Raw genomic sequence first — 17,438 nt, 5'->3', positions numbered from 1 at the left:
TTTGTTGTCGATTAAAGATCTTTTGTTTTTGATTGTTGATCTTTTGTTTTTGATTCAAGATCCTTTGTTGTTGATTGTTCATCTTTTGTTGTTGATTGAAATTCCTTTGTTGTTGTTTGAAGATCCTTGGTTGTTGATTGAAGATCCTTTTTTGTGCAGATGTTTTAATGTTGATTGATGAACATGCCAGTGACTGATAGAAATGAGGCTATGACAGCTGAGGACCTTGAGATGATTGTGAGCACTGAGGAAGTAGTGATGGGAAAGCTAATGGGGCTAAAGGTAGGCAAATCTCCTGGACCTGATTCCTAGGGAAATTGCAAATGTACGAGTGATAATTTACCAAATTCACTAGATTAGGTGATCCCGGCGGATGGGAAATTAGCGAACGCGACACCACTGTTTAAAAAAGGAGGTTGGCAGAAAGTGGGTAAAATAGGCCAGTTAGCTTAACTTCCGTAGGAGGGAAGATGCTGGAATCTATCATCAAGGAAGAGATACGAGGCATCTGGATGGAAATTGTCCCATTGGGCACCCGCAGCATGGGTTCATAAAGGGTAGGTCGTGCCTAACTAATTTAGTCGATTTTCTGAGGGCATTACCGGTGCGGTTGATAACGGGGAGCCAATGGATGTGGTATATCTGGATTTCCAGAAAGCTTTTGACAAAATCAGTTGGAAGATCCAATTCAAGAGCGAACTATATGGTAAATGGAAAAGCCCTGGGAGAAATTGATGTAGGAGAGAGAGCTGGGTGTTCAGGTACTTGTACCCTGAAGGTGGCTGTGCAGGTCGATAGAGTGGTCAAGAAGGCATACGGCATGCTTTCCTTCATCGGAAAGGGTGTTCAGTACAAGAGTTGGCAGGCCATGTTACAGGTGTATAAGACTTTCGTTCGGCCACATTTGGAATACTGCGTACAATTATGGTCGCCACATTACCAAAAGGATGTGGATGCTTTGGAGAGGGTGCAGAGGAGGTTCACCAGGATGTTTTCCTGGTATGGAGGGCGCTGGCTATGAAGAGAGGTCGAGTAGATTAGGATTATTTTCATTAGAAAGACGTATGTTGAGGGGGGACCTCATCGAGGTCTGAAAAATCATGACATGTATAGACAGGGTGGATAGCAAGAAGCTTTTTCTCAGAGTGTGTGACTCAATTACTAGAGCTGAGTCCAAAAAAGATCAGCCATGATCTCACTGAATAGTGGAGCAGGCTCGAGGGGTCAGATGGCCGAATCCTGCTCCTAGTTCTTATGTTCTTATGATCCTTTGATGATCCTCCACTGTATCAATGATACCAACATAAAACATATTTTCCAGGGAAAAACTGAGAAATTCTGTTTTTGAATTATTGTTTTCCATTCTATCAATGGTGCGAATATTGAAATGTTGTTGCTGTGTCGTACTAGAATATATGCTAATGTGCCCTTTGGTTAGGTGGGGTTACTGGTTTAAGTGTGTGTTACCACATCAGAAGCACGTCATGATGTCGTCTCTCTGACTCATGATGCACGTTCGCGCATGCTCAGACCTCTTTTGTTGAGCCTCGCATTTCTGAACGAACTGCGCATGCCCCGAGCTGGACTGCACAACGCAAGATGGCTGCCATCCCGAACATGCCTATTTGCTGCCTGCGACACCATTTTAATTTTTTCAACCTCGAGCTAGATTTTCACACCTTTTTCCCAGTGACAAAGCTCCAAAAATTGATTTCTGCTTTGCTCATGAGAAATACATCTTTCGATCACGATTTTGAGTGTTAGATCATTCATTCTGGCTTCATAAAACCACAGAATTTATAGTGCGGAAGGAGGCCATTCAGCCCATCGAGTCTGCACCGGCCCATGGAAAGAGCATCCCACCCAAGCCCCACGCCTCCACCCTATCCCCGTTATCCCCATAACCTAACCCAACGTTTTTGGACACCAAGGGGCAATTTAGTATGTCCAATCCACCTTTCCTGCAGAACTTTGGACTGTGGGAGAAAATCCACACAGACACGGGGAGAACGTGCAGACTCCACACAGACAGTGACCCAAGCCGGGAATCGAACCTCGGACCCTGGAGCTGTGAAGCAAACATGCTAGCCACTGTGCTGCTGTGCTGCCCTTTGCCCGTGTTGTCATAGTAATCCTTCTCTTAGGCTTTTATTATTTAGTCCATAAACGATTTGATCTCTTATTAAAGTGATACGTAAGTCAGCAAAATTACATGTTTGTGCTAGCAGTTTTAAGTCGGTGACAAAGTTTGTGATGGTTCACCATTTTTCTCTAATCGTTTATGAAACCTGAAACGCTCCAGTGTTTCATTTGTCTGCATCTTGCAGTGGTATTCAAACTTCGAGATAATCACACCAAATCTGCTTTTATGTTCGCCTTCAGCGTAAATAAATGAATTATATATTTCTGCAGCTTGCTGACCTGCCATTGACAGTCGCAGTGCTATTCTTCCAGCTTCAGAGGCTGTATTTAAGCCATGAGCTTCCAAATAGAGTTGGAACTGTTGTTTAAATAGTTTCCAATTTAAATTTATGTTACCGGCAGTTTTCAGCTGCCGTGGAGTGTGAACGTGGTCCATCGAATCGATTTGTTGTCGAGGATCCGTTTGCTGCGAAGACTTCCGCAGTCGAACAGTCGGTATTGGAACTTTTTCTTTTCTTTTCTAATATTACTACGAATGTTCTTAAAGCTTTGTTTTTACCTGGTACCATGTTATATTACAGGGGTGTCATATATATGCTACACATTTGCCTTGCCAAGTTATACTTAACTTGAAGTCTTCCAGTTGATGAAAAATGATTTATTGAGTACAAAATAATATACTTGTGAGTTCTTTACTTTAATACTTTGACTAGTAGTAGTATTAACTAAATGGACAATAAAGATAATGCACTACACTCTGAGTTGGTCACACTTCTATCCTCCAGCTACAATACACACAAAGAGAAGAGCGGGTAAACTGCTTGAGCTTGCTTATATACTCCCTGTTAGTGTTGCCATCTAGTGATCATCTGACTGTACTGACTTCACATTAACTAATCATATATTTACATATACAGAGATCACTACAGTACGTAGCAGATGAGGAACATATCAGACATGATAGAATGGCGGAGCAGAATCGATCGGCCGATTGGCTTAATTCTGCTCCTGTATCTTATGAACTAATGAAGTTATGAACAATGACGGGATAATTAGGGTATTACAAACTATCAGAAGAAATGGGCTATGACTCAATAAGGCCAAATGTCAGTTTGATGTAAACAATATAACGTTCCCAGGAGACAGATTATCTGTTCAAGGAATAGAGCCTGATGACATGAAGATACAAGTTATCATAAATATGCCTCGACCAATAGACAAAAAGGGATTACTGAGCATACTGGGCATGATCAACGTCATTGGAAAGTTCATCCCCAATCTTTCAGCAAAGACAGCCTGTCTCTGAGAAGTCCTGGAAACAGTGACTAACTTTACTTGGACAGACAGACATGAACAAGAGTGGGTCACATTAAAAACAGCTCTAACTACAACTCCAGTTTTAACATTTACCAATCCAATAAAAAATACCAATATTTCAACAGATGCATGGAAGGACGGTCTTGGTGCAGTTTTGCTGTAACAGGAAAATGGTATTGATTGTAAACCAGTCGCATATACATCCAGATCAATGACACAATCTGAATGTCGTTATGCTCAAATAGAAAAAGAATGTCTAGTGTTAGTCAACGGCATCTGGAACGAGCTGCCAGGGGCAGTGGTAGAGGCGGGTACAATGTTTTCCTTTAAAAAGCAGATAGACAGTTACATGGGCAGGGTGGGTATAGAGGGATATGGGCCACAAGCGGGCAAGTGGGACTAGCTTAGTGATAGAAACTGGGTGGCATGGACAAGCTGGGCCGAAGGGCCTGTTTCCATGCTGTAAACATCTATGACTCTATGGATTAGAGAAATTCCACAGCTACATGCATGGTTTACCTACCTTCATTGTCGAGACAGATCACAGAACACTGGTTCCCATGGTGAAGAAAAACCTTATTGAGATATAGGGCAGCACGGTAGCACAAGTGGATAGCACTGTGGCTTCACAGCGGCAGGTCCCAGGTTTGATTCCCGGCTTGGGTCACTGTCTGTGCGGACTCTGCATGTTCTCCCCGTGTGCACGTGGGTTTCCTCCGGGTGCTCCGGTTTCCTCCCACAGCCCAAAGACGTGCAGATTAGGTGAATTGGCCATGATACATTGTCCTTAGTGACGATAAAGGTCAGGAGGGGTTAATGGGTTGTGGGGATAGGGTGGAAGTGAGGGCTTCAATGGGTCGGTGCAGACTCGATGGGCCGAATGGCCTCCTTCTGCACTCTATGTTCTATGATGTCTCCTCGTATTCAATGTCTGATTATTAAACTTCAGAGACATGACGCTGAATGAATCTATACACCGGTCAAGCGCATTGCAGACGCAGATGTGTTGTCCAGAGCTACTGAAGAGGATGTACAGCTTCATGTAGAGATGATCATGGAAACACTACCAGTGTCGGATACAAAGTTAAAACTGATTGTTGAAGGAACAGAGAAGGATGAAGTATTACAATTGGTGATCCATAATCTCAACAATGGATGGCCGAAAGCTTCATGTTGTAAACATCATCACATACAATCAGAGCGAAGTGTAGCAACTGGGTTGTTACTGAGGCAATAGTGAATCGTAATGCCACAGTCTCTACACAAGGAGATACCGCAAAGATTTATGAGGGTCACCTTGGAATCGATAAAGGCGAGCAAAGCATGCGAAACACTGTATATTGGCCGGGGATAAACAAAGACGTACAGAACATGGTGGAAAAGTGTACCACTTGTCAATGACATCCATATCGACAAGCAAAGGAACCGCTGGAAATGGGTGAAATTGTGTCAGTTCCTTGGCAAAAGTTTGGGACAGACTTATTCTATCTTGATTTGGTAGTGGTAGATTATTACTCAAATTATCCAGAGATAGCACAATATTGAACTCATCAGCAAATTGTGTAATCATGCACACAAAAACAACATTTGCACAACATGGAATCAGTGATTATGGACTGTGCTTTAGCAGTAAAGAATGGCAGGAATTTGCATGGCAATATGATTTTAAGCATGTAACGTCAAGTCCATTATACCCGCAAACAAATGGCAAAGCAGAAAAAGGGGTTTAGATAGTCAAGCAGTTACTGAAAAAGGTTATGGACAGTCAAGATGATCCATATTTAGCACTGCTAAGTTATTGAATATCTCCATAAGATTGTGGTTCAGTGCCAGAAGCAATGTTGACGAATTGGAAACTATGAACAACTCTGCCACGCCATATCAAGCAAATGCTAAATGAGAAGATAAGAGATCAAATGGAATCTCAGAAGAAGAAACAAAAGGAATATTATGATAGGTCTACCAAGAGTCTGAAACCTTTGAAACCGAATGACACGGTGAGAGTGGAGGACCCTGATGGCTGATCAAAACGTGCTGAGGTATTGCAGGAAAAAGGTCCAACTTCCTGTACTGTGATAGATGAGCAAGGACAGGTTTTAAGGAGGAATGGACGAGCACTCCTAACAGTGAAACAAACTGTTGCTGAACAGCAAGGCGAGGATATATATGAAGGTTTACATTCATCGAAACCGGCACAAGCAGTGAACGGGTTAAATGCCAATGTACAGAATGATGTTCGGACAATGATACAGTCAGGGTAGATGTACCTACAAAAGTTCAGAACAATCACAGATTCACCAGATTTACTAAAGTTGAGACGATCAATGAGAAACAGAAAGAAACCGGAATGGTTGAATCTGTGAATAGACAATATAACTACATGTTATAAAATACATCGTTACGCTTATCATATGTAATAATTACTAAAATAGTGTATAATATGTTCTCTTTGAAATCTCAAGGAAAGGGGATGTAGTGATTTGCATTAACAAGTGTGTGTGTAAATATGTATAGCCTCCGACCAGTAGATGTCAGGTAAGTAGAAGCACGTGACACTGTAGCCTGGGGGGAGTCTTGAGGAGAACCATTGTCAGTCGTGTTTGTATTAGTTCCAGTTTGTTAGCATTAGTTTCTGATCTATAGTTTATTATACTGTAATAAAATTAACTAGTCTTGAACAAGGTGTGTTTAGTACACTGACTCAGTAATTGTCTCTGTACAAGAACATAACAAGAATGTGACAGGGTGAGAGAGAGAGAGAGAGAAAGTGTGAGAGAGTGTGTGAGAGAGAGAGTGAGAGAGATAAAGTGTGTGGGAGAGAGTGTGTGTGTGTGTGAGAGAGAGTGTGTGTGTGAGAGAGTGTGTGTGTGTATGAGAGAGAGAGTGGGAGAGAGAGAGTGTGTGTGAGAGAGAGTGAGGGAGAGTGTGAGAGAGAGTGAGTGAGTGTGAGACAGAATAAGTGTGTATGAGAGACAGTGTGTCAGAGAGTGACAGAGAGAAAGTCTGTGAGAGTGTGTGAGAGAGAGTGTGTGAGAAGAGTGAGTGAGTGTGACAGAGAATGAGTGAGTGCGTGAGAGAATGAGTGTGTGTGAGTGTGAGAGAGAGAATGTGTGTGTGTGAGAGAGTGTCAGTGTCTTGATGTGTGTCTTTGTGTCTGCCTGACTGTCTCTGGGTGTGAGTGTGTGAATGGTGAACATGCGTGTTCTCTCTTTTCTGAAACAGAAAATGAAGTTGAAGCCGACCTGATATTTAAAGAGGGAGAGATCCAGAGAGTTTCCTGGGAAGGTAAGTGATATAATGACCGACCTCAGGTAGTTGCAGCAATAAGGGACGGGAATAGTTTAATAAATGTTGTTAAATCATTTAATTTTTGAGAGAAATGTCACTCAGCATGGTGCAGTGCTCCAACTGTGAGATGTGGCAGATTTGTGATGCTTCCAGCATTCCGATCGACTACATCTGCAGCAAGTATAAACAATGGCAGCTCCTCACAGACCGCGTGGTTCAGTTAGAGCAGCAGTTGGGTGCACTTAGGAGCATGCAGATGGCGGAAAGCATCATAGGTAGGAGTTATAGAGACGTGGTCACAACCAAGGTGCAGGCAGATAGATGGGTTACCGCTAGAAAGGGCAGGCGGTCAGTGCAGGAATCCCTTGTGGCTGTCCCCCTCTCTAACAGGTATACCGTTTTGGATACTGTTGGGGGGGACAGCCTATCAGGGCAAACAACAGGAGCCTGAACAGTGGCATCACGGCTGGCTCTGTTGCTCAGCAGGGGAGGGCAAAGTGCAGGAGAGCGATAGTTATAGGGGACTAGTAAGGGGCACGGATAGGCGCTTCTGTGGGCGTGAAAGAGACTCCAATCGCAAGTCACTGTCTGTGCGAAGTCTGCACGTTCTCCCCGTGTCTGCGTGGGTTTCCTCCGGGTGCTCCGGTTTTCTCCCAGAAGTTCCGAAAGACGTGCTGTTAGGTGAATTGGACATTCTGAATTCTGCCTCTGTGTCCCCGAACAGGCGCCGGAATGTGGCGACTAGGGGATTTTGACAATAGCTTCATTGCACTGTTAGGGGTTGATTTAGCACAGGGGGCTAAACAGCTGGCTTGTAATGCAGAACAAGACCAGCAGCGCAGGTTCAATTCCTGTACCAGCAGCCCCAGACAGGCGCCAGAATGCAGTGACTAGGGGCTTTTCACATTAACTTCATTGAAGCCTACTTGTGACAATAAGCGATAATTATTATTATTAATAATGTAAGTCTACTTGTGACACTAATAAAGATTATGAGATTATTATTATTCCAGAGGCTTGGTCAAGGGAAGGACAGGATTGGGAGTAAAATGTTCCAGGATATAGATGTTTCAAGCGGGATAGAGGGGGATGTAAAAGCGGTGAGGGAGTTGCATTATTGGTGAAGGAGAATATCACAGCTATGCTGAGGGAGGACACCTCGGAGGGTTCAGGCAGCGAGGCAATCTGGATAGAGCTCAGGTTTAGGAAGGGTGCTGTCACAATGTTGGGGGTTCACTACAGACCTCCTAACAGCCTGCGGGAGATAGAGGAGCATATATTGTTAATTAGTTAATTTGCAGCTTGTTAAATAGTTAATTGGATTAGGCCAGTTTACAGAGGCTTGAGTCACAGTAAAAAGGTGAGCCAGCCACAGTGCTGAATTTGGGTGCATTTCAGTGCTGTAGTGAGAATTTGGTGACTGAGGGGGTTAGGTGAGGAGGAAGCGAAGTGCTTCTTTCATTTCATTTCCTCAAAGAGCGTGAAGGGAGCCGGGAGTTTACAGCGAGTGCAGCTGACTGGGAGCAGAGTCGGAGGGCGAAGTTCCAGTTGGTTAACAGCTATATTTGTTTTCCGGGTCCTTAGGGGGGAGGGGGAGCAGCCCCAAGTCGTGGTCCACATTGGCACTAACGACATAGTTAGGAAAGGGGACAAGGATGTCAGGCAGGCTTTCAGGGAGCTAGGATGGAAGCTCAGAACTAGAACAAACAGAGTTGTTATCTCTGGGTTGTTGCCCGTGCCACGTGATAGTGAGATGAGGAATAGGGAGAGAGAGCATTTAAACACGTGGCTACAGGGATGGTGCAGGCGGGAGGGATTCAGATTTCTGGATAACTGGGGCTCTTTCTGGGGAAGGTGGGACCTCTACAGACAGGATGGTCTACATCTGAACCTGAGGGGCACAAATATCCTGGGGGGAGATTTGTTAGTGCTCTTGGGGGGGGGGGGGGGTTTAAACTAATGCAGCAGGGGCATGGGAACCTGGATTGTAGTTTTAGGGTATGGGAGAATGAGAGTATAGAGGTCAGGAGCACAGATTTGACGTCGCAGGAGGGGGCCAGTGTTCAGGTAGGTGGTTTGAAGTGTGTCTACTTCAATGCCAGGAGTATACGAAACAAGGTAGGGGAACTGGCAGCATGGGTTGGTACCTGGGACTTCGATGTTGTGGCCATTTCGGAGACATGGATAGAGCAGGGACAGGAATGGATGTTGCAGGTTCCGGGGTTTAGGTGTTTTAGTAAGCTCTGAGAAGGAGGCAAAAGAGGGGGAGGTGTGGCGCTGCTAGTCAAGAGCAGTATTACGGTGGCGGAGAGGATGCTAGATGGGGACTCTTCTTCCAAGGTAGTATGGGCTGAAGTTAGAAACAGGAATGGAGAGGTCACCCTGTTGGGAGTTTTTTATAGGCCTCCTAATAGTTCTAGGGATGTAGAGGAAAGGATGGCGAAGATGATTCTGGATAAGAGCGAAAGTAACAGGGTAGTTATTATGGGAGACTTTAACTTTCCAAATATTGACTGGAAAAGATATAGTTCGAGTACAATAGATGGGTCGCTTTTTTTACAGTGTGTGCAGGAGGGTTTCCTGAAACAATATGTTGACAGGCCAACAAGAGGTGAGGCCACGTTGGATTTGGTTTTGGGTAATGAACCAGGCCAGGTGTTGGATTTGGAGGTAGGAGAGCACTTTGGGGACAGTGACCACAATTCGGTGACGTTTACGTTAAGGATGGAAAGGGATAAGTATACACCGCAGGGCAAGAGTTATAGCTGGGGGTAGGGCAATTATGATGCCATTAGACGTGAATTGGGGGGGGGGGGGATAAGGTGGAGAAGTAGGCTGCAAGTGTTGGGCACACTGGATAAGTGGGGCTTGTTCAAGGATCAGCTACTGCGTGTTCTTGATAAGTATGTACCGGTCAGGCAGGGAGGAAGGCGTCGAGCGAGGGAACCGTGGTTTACCAAGAAAGTGGAATCTCTTGTTAAGAGGAAGAAGGAGGCCTATGTGAAGATGAGGTGTGAAGTTTCAGTTGGGGCGATGGATAGTTACAAGGTAGCGAGGAAGGATCTAAAGATAGAGCTAAGACGAGCAAGGAGGGGACATGAGAAGTATTTGGCAGGAAGGATCAAGGAAAACCCAAAAGCTTTCTATAGGTATGTCAGGAATAAGCGAATGACTAGGGAAAGAGTAGGACCAGTCAAGGACAGGGATGGGAAATTGTGTGTGGAGTCTGAAGAGATAGGCGAGATACTAAATGAATGTTTTTCGTCAGTATTCACTCAGGAAAAAGATAATGTTGTGGAGGAGAATGCGGAGCCGCAGGCTAATAGAATAGATGGCATTGAGGTGCGTAGGGAAGAGGTGTTGGCAATTCGGGACAGGCTGAAAATAGATAAGTCCCCGGGACCTGATGGGATTTATCCTAGGATTCTCTGGGAGGCCAGGGAAGAGATTGCTGGACCTTTGGCTTTGATTTTTATGTCATCATTGGCTACAGGAATAGTGCCAGAGGACTGGAGGACAGCAAATGTGGTCCCTTTGTTCAAAAAGGGGAGCAGAGAAAACCCCGGCAACTATAGACCGGTGAGCCTCACGTCTGTAGTGGGTAAAGTCTTGGAGGGGATTATAAGAGACAAGATTTATAATCATCTAGATAGGAATAATATGATCAGGGATAGTCAGCATGGCTTTGTGAAGGGTAGGTCATGCCTCACAAACCTTATTGAGTTCTTTGAGAAGGTGACTGAACAGGTAGATGAGGGTAGAGCAGTTGATGTGGTGTATATGGATTTCAGCAAAGCGTTTGATAAGGTTCCCCACGGTAGGCTATTGCAGAAAATACGGAGGCTGGGGATTGAGGGTGATTTAGAGATGTGGATCAGAAATTGGCTAGCTGAAAGAAGACAGAGGGTGGTGGTTGATGGGAAATGTTCAGAATGGAGTACAGTCACAAGTGGAGTACCACAAGGATCTGTTCTGGGGCCGTTGCTGTTTGTCATTTTTATCAATGACCTAGAGGAAGGCGCAGAAGGGTGGGTGAGTAAATTTGCAGACGATACTAAAGTCGGTGGTGTTGTCGATAGTGTGGAAGGATGTAGCAGGTTACAGAGGGACATAGATAAGATGCAGAGCTGGGCTGAGAGGTGGCAAATGGAGTTTAATGTAGAGAAGTGTGAGGTGATTCACTTTGGAAGAAATAACAGGAATGCGGAATATTTGGCTAATGGTAAAGTTCTTGAAAGTGTGGATGAGCAGAGGGATCTAGGTGCCCATGTACATAGATCCCTGAAAGTTGCCACCCAGGTTGATAGGGTTGTGAAGAAGGCCTATGGAGTGTTGGCCTTTATTGGTAGAGGAATTGAGTTCCGGAGTCGGGAGGTCATGTTGCAGCTGTACAGAACTCTGGTTCGGCCGCATTTGGAGTATTGCGTACAGTTCTGGTCACCGCATTATAGGAAGGACGTGGAGGCTTTGGAGCGGGTGCAGAGGAGATTTACCAGGATGTTGCCTGGTATGGAGGGAAAATCTTATGAGGAAAGGCTGATGGACTTGAGGTTGTTTTCGTTGGAGAGAAGAAGGTTAAGAGGAGACTTAATAGAGGCATACAAAATGATCAGGGGGTTAGATAGGGTGGACAGTGAGAGCCTTCTCCCGCGGATGGAAATGGCTGGCACGAGGGGACATAGCTTTAAACTGAGGGGTAATAGATATAGGACAGAGGTCAGAGGTAGGTTCTTTACGCAAAGAGTAGTGAGGCCGTGGAATGCCCTACCTGCTACAGTAGTGAACTCGCCAACATTGAGGGCATTTAGAAGTTTATTGGATAAACATATGGATGATAATGGCATCGTGTAGGTTAGATGGCTTTTGTTTCGGTGCAACATCGTGGGCCGAAGGGCCTGTACTGCGCTGTATTGTTCTATGTTCTATGTTCTATATTCTGTAAGGTAAGAGTTGTTTGTTTTGGGGACTTTTAATTTTTAATTTGATTAAATTTTATTTTTTGTTTGTTTTTGATTTTTGGGGGCAGCAAGCTATCATTGTATCATTTCACAGAATTACCAATTTTAGAGGGTTCATTTGGGAGAGTAGCAGCAGTATATATATATATATATGTTTTTAAAGGACCTAACAGGTGTTTAATCTTTTCTTTTTTTTCTTTTTTCCCCCCTTGAAATCTCTTTGGGAATTCAGATCAGAGGGTATGGATGCGAGGGCAGTTGCATGCTCCTCCTGTAGAATGTGGCAGATGAGGGCTACCACATGTGTCCCCGCGGACTACACCTGCGGGAATTGTACCCAACTCCAGCTCCTCGGAGACCGTGTTAGGGAACTGGAGCTGGAGCTGGATGAACTTCAGATCATCCGGGAGGAAGAGAGGGTGATAGAGAAGAGTTACAGGGAGGTAGCCACACCCAAGGTGCAGGACAAGAGTAGCTGGGTTGCAGTCAGGGGAAGGAAAACGAACGGGCAGACAATGCGGAGATCCCTCGTGGCCGTTCCCCTTCAAAACAAGTATACCCTTTTGGATGCTGTTTGGGGGGGATGACCTACCGGGGGAAGGCCCTAGCAGCCAGGTCTCTGGCACTGAGTCTGGCTCTGTGGCTCAGAAGGGAAGGGGGAGAATAGAAAAGCAACAGTGATAGGAGACTCAATGGTTAGGGGAATGGATAGCAGATTCTGTGGTCACGAGCGAGCCTCCCAGAAGGTAATGTTGCCTCCCGGGTGCCAGGGCCAGGGATGTCTCGGATCGAGTCTACAGGATTCTTAAGGGGGAGGGGGAGCAACCAGAAGTCGTGGTGCACATAGGCACCAACGACATAGCTAAGACAAGGGATCAGGATCTAAAAAGTGACTTTAGGGAGTTTGGCTGGAAGCTAAAGAGCAGGACAAGCACAGGAGTAATCTCAGGATTGCTACCGATGCCACGTGCAAGTGAGGCAAGGAACAGAGAGCGAGTGAAGGTGAACATGTGGCTACTTGGCTGGTGCAGGAGGGAAGGCTTCAGATATGTGGATCATTAGGATATCTTCTGGGGAAGGTGGGGCCTATACATGAAAGACAGGTTGCACCTAAACTGGACGGGCACCAATATCCTGGGTGGGAGGTTTGCGAGAGCTCTTCGGGAGGGTTTAAACTAGTTTGGCAGGGGGATGGGAACCAGAGCTATGGATCAGAGGATAGGGTAGCTGTTGAACAGGCAGAAATAGTACGCAGCAAGTCTCTGAGGAAGGATAGACAGTTGATAGAGCAAAGCTGGACTCAGTGGAATGGGTTGAAGTGCGCCTGTTTCAATGAAAGGAGTGTCAGGAATAAGGGAGATGAACTTAAGAGTATTGATCAGTACTTGGAACGACGATGTTGTGGCCATGACGGAGACATGGATTTCACAGGGGCAGGAATGGTTGTTAGATGTTCCGGGATTTAGATGTTTTCAGAAGAATAGGGAGGGAGGTAAAAGAGGACGGGGAGTGGCACTGTTAATTAGGGAGTGCACCACAGCTGCAGAAAAGGAGGTAGTTGAGGAGGATTTGACTACTGAGTCAGTATGGGTGGAAGTCAGAAACAAGAAAGGAGCAGTCACTTTATTGGGAGTTTTCTATCAACCCCCCAATAGTAGCAGAGAGATAGAGGAACAGATTGGGGGGCAGATCTTGGAAAAGTGCAGAAGTATCAGAGTTGTTGTCATGGGTGACTCCAAGTTTCCTAATGTTGACTGGAACCTCCTTAGTGCAAATGGTTTGGATGGCGCAGATTTTATCAGGTGTGTACAGGAACGATTCCTGACTCAATATGTAGATAGGCCGACTAGGGGGGGGAGGCCATATTGGACATGGTGCTCGGCAACGAACCAGGCCAGGTGTCAGATGTCTCGGTGGGAGAGCATTTCGGTGACAGTGACCACAACTCCTTGACCTTTACCATAGTCATGGAGAGGGATAGGAACAGACAGTCTGGGAAGGTATTTAATTGGGGGAGGGGAAATTATGCTGCTGTTAGACAGGAGCTGAGGAGCATAAAGTGGGAACAATTGTTCTTGGGGAAATGCACATCAGTAATGTAGGGGTTGTTTAAGGCGCACTTGCTGCGAGTGCTGGATAGTTTTATCCCACTTAGACGAGGAAGGAATGGTAAGGTGAAGGAGCCTTGGATTACAAGAGAAGTGGAACTTCTAGTCAAGAGGAAGAAGGAAGCTTACATAAGGTTGAGGAAGCAAGGATCTGACACGGCTCTAGAGGGTTACAAGGTAGCCAGGAAGGAACTCAAAAATTGACTGAGGAGAGCTAGAAGGGGGCATGAAAAAACCTTGGCGGGAAGGATTAGGGAAAACGCCAAGGCATTCTACACTTATGTGAGAAATAAGAGCATGATCAGAGTGAGAGTCGGGCCAATCATGGATAGTGGAGGGAACTTGTGCCTCGAGTCTGAGGAGATGGTGGAGGCCCTAAATAAATACTTTGCTTCAGTATTCACAAGCGAGAGGGACCTTGTTGCTCATGAGCACAGTGTGAACCAGGTTAATGGACTCAAACAGGTTGATATTAAGAAGGAGGATGTGCTGGAAACTTTGAAAAGCATCAGGATAGATAAGTCCCCTGGGCCTGACGCGATATACCCAAGGTTACTGCAGGAACCGAGGGAGGAGATTGCTGCGCTGTTGGCGATGATCTTTGCTTCCTCACTCTCCACTGGAGCCAACTGGAGCTCCTCACAGACCGCATGGTTCGGCTGGAGCGGCAATTGGATGCACTTAGGAGCATGCAGGTGGTGGAAAGCGTCATAGATCGCAGTTATGTAGATGTGGTCACACCCAAGGTGCAGGCAGAGAAATGGGTGACCACCAGAAAGGGCAGGCAGTCAGTGCAGGAATCCCCTGTGGTTGTCCCCCTCTCAAACAGATATACTCCTTTGGATACTGTCGGGGGGGATAGCCTATCAGGGGAAAACAGCAGCAGCCAGAGCAGTGGCACCACGGCTGGCTCTGATGTTCAGAAGGGAGGGTCAAAGCGCAGAAGAGTAATAGTAATAGGGGACTCTATAGTCAGGGGCACAGATAGGCGCTTCTGTGGACGTGAAAGAGACTCCAGGATGGTATGTTGCCTCCCTGGTGCCAGGGTCCAGGATGTTTCCGAACGGGTAGAGGGCATCCTGAAGGGGGAGAGCAAACAGGCAGAGGTCGTTGTACATATTGGTACTAACGACATAGGCAGGAAGGGGCATGAGGTCCTGCAGCAGGAGTTCAGGGAGCTCGGCACAAACTTAAAAGACAGGACCTCGAGGGTTGTGATCTCGGGATTACTCCCTGTGCCACGTGCCAGTGAGGCTAGAAATAGGAAGATAGAGCAGCTAAACACGTGGCTAAACAGCTGGTGTAGGAGGGAGGGTTTCCATTATCTGGACCACTGGGAGCTCTTCCGGGGCAGGTGTGACCTGTATAAGAAGGACGGGTTGCATCTAAACCGGAGAGGCATAAATATCCTGGCCGCGAAGTTTGCTAGTGTCACACGGGAGGGTTTAAACTAGTATGGCAGGGGGGTGGGCACGGGAGCAATAGGTCAGAAGGTGAGAGCATTGAGGGAGAACTAGGGAATAGGGACAGTGTGGCTCTGAGGCAGAGCAGACAGGGAGAAGTTGCTGAACACAGCGGGGCTGGTGGCCTGAAGTGTGTATGTTTTAATGCAAGAAGTATTACGGGTAAGGCAGATGAACTTAGAGCTTGGATTAGTACTTGGAACTATGATGTTGTTGCCATTACAGAGACCTGGATGAGGGAAGGGCAGGATTGGCAGCTAAACTTTCCAGGATTTAGATGTTTCAGGCGGGATAGAGGGGGATGTAAAAGGGGAGGCGGGGTTGCGCGACTGGTTCGGGAGAATATCACAGCTGTACTGCGAGAGGACACCTCAGTGGGCAGTGAGGCTATATGGGTAGAGATCAGGGATAAGAAGGGTGCAGTCACAATGTTGGGGGTTTACTACAGGCCTCCCAACAGCCAGCGGGAGATAGAGGAGCAGATAGGTAGACAGATTTTGGAAAAGAGTAAAAACAACAGTGTTGTGGTGATGGGAGACTTCAACTTCCCCAATATTGACTGGGACTCACTGAGTGCCAGGGGCTTAGACGGGGCGGAGTTTGTAAGGAGCATCCAGGAGGGCTTCTTAAAACAATATGTAGTCAGTCCAACTAGGGAAGGGGCGGTACTGGACCTGGTATTGGGGAATGAGCCCGGCCAGGTGGTAGATGTTTCAGTAGGGGAGCATTTCGGTAACAGTGACCACAATTCAGTAAGTTTTAAAGTACTGGTGGACAAGGATAAGATTGGTCCTAGGATGAATGTGCTAAATTGGGGGAAGGCTAAATATAACAATATTAGGCGGGAACTGAAGAACATAGATTGGGGGCGGATGTTTGAGGGCAAATCAGCATCTGACATGTGGGAGGCTTTCAAGTGGCAGTTGAAAGGAATTCAGGACCGGCATGTTCCTGTGAGGAAGAAGGATACATACGGCAATTTTCGGGAACCTTGGATGACGAGAGACATTGTAGGCCTCGTCAAAAAGAAAAAGGAGGCATTTGTCAGGGCTAAAAGGCTGGGAACAGACGAAGCCTGCGTGGAATATAAGGAAAGTAGGAAGGAACTTAAGCAAGGAGTCAGGAGGGCTAGAAGGGGTCACGAAAAGTCATTGGCAAATAGGGTTAAGGAAAATCCCAAGGCTTTTTACACGTACATAAAAAGCAAAAGGGTAGCCAGGGAAAGGGTTGGCCCACTGAAGGATAGGCAAGGGAATCTATGTGTGGAGCCAGAGGAAATGGGCGAGGTACTAAATGAATACTTTGCATCAGTATTCACCAAAGAGAAGAAATTGGTAGATGTTGAGTCTGGAGAAGGGTGTGTAGATAGCCTGGGTCACATTGAGATCCAAAAAGAAGAGGTGTTGGGTGTCTTAAAAAATATTAAGGTAGATAAGTCCCCAGGGCCTGATGGGATCTACCCCAGAATACTGAAGGAGGCTGGAGAGGAAATTGCTGAGGCCTTGACAGAAATCTTTGGATCCTCGCTGTCTTCAGGGGATGTACCGGAGGACTGGAGAATAGCCAATGTTGTTCCTCTGTTTAAGAAGGGTAGCAAGGATAATCCCGGGAACTACAGGCCGGTGAGCCTTACTTCAGTGGTAGGGAAATTACTGGAGAGAATTCTTCGAGACAGGATCTAGTCACATTTGGAAGCAAATGGACGTATTAGTGAGAGGCAGCACGGTTTTGTGAAGGGGAGGTCGTGTCTCACTAACTTGATAGAGTTTTTCGAGGAGGTCACTAAGATGATTGATGCAGGTAGGGCAGTGGATGTTGTCTATATGGACTTCAGTAAGGCCTTTGACAAGGTCCCTCATGGTAGACTAGTACAAAAGGTGAAGTCACACAGGATCAGGGCTGAGCTGGCAAGGTAGATACAGAACTGGCTCGGCCATAGAAGGCAGAGAGTAGCAATGGAAGGATGCTTTTCTAATTGGAGGGCTGTGACCAGTCGTGTTCCACAGGGATCAGTGCTGGGACCTTTGCTCTTTGTAGTATATATAAATGATTTGAAGGAAAATGTAACTGGTCTGATTAGAAAGTTTGCAGACGACACAAAGGTTGGTGGAATTGCGGATAGCGATGAGGACTGTCGGAGGATACAGCAGGATTTAGATTGT

At 46.1% G+C, this 17,438-nt stretch overlaps 1 protein-coding gene across 1 annotated transcript in view; it reads left to right on the top strand.

Moving 5' to 3' along the window:
• Nucleotides 1-2,760: 2,760 nt before the first annotated feature.
• LOC140409460 (galectin-3-binding protein-like) overlaps nucleotides 2,761-17,438 on the top strand; it is a 419,647-nt gene continuing 404,969 nt past the window's right edge. The window contains exons 1-2 of the mRNA XM_072497893.1: nucleotides 2,761-2,825; nucleotides 6,682-6,744. The gene's annotated coding sequence lies outside the window, so the exon portion shown is untranslated. The remainder of the gene's footprint in view (nucleotides 2,826-6,681; nucleotides 6,745-17,438) is intronic.

Source organism: Scyliorhinus torazame, chromosome 3 (genome assembly GCF_047496885.1).
Source record: "Scyliorhinus torazame isolate Kashiwa2021f chromosome 3, sScyTor2.1, whole genome shotgun sequence".
Classification (NCBI taxonomy): domain Eukaryota; kingdom Metazoa; phylum Chordata; class Chondrichthyes; order Carcharhiniformes; family Scyliorhinidae; genus Scyliorhinus; species Scyliorhinus torazame.
Note: the sequence above shows the minus strand (reverse complement) of the source record. Positions and strands in the feature narration are given on the sequence as shown.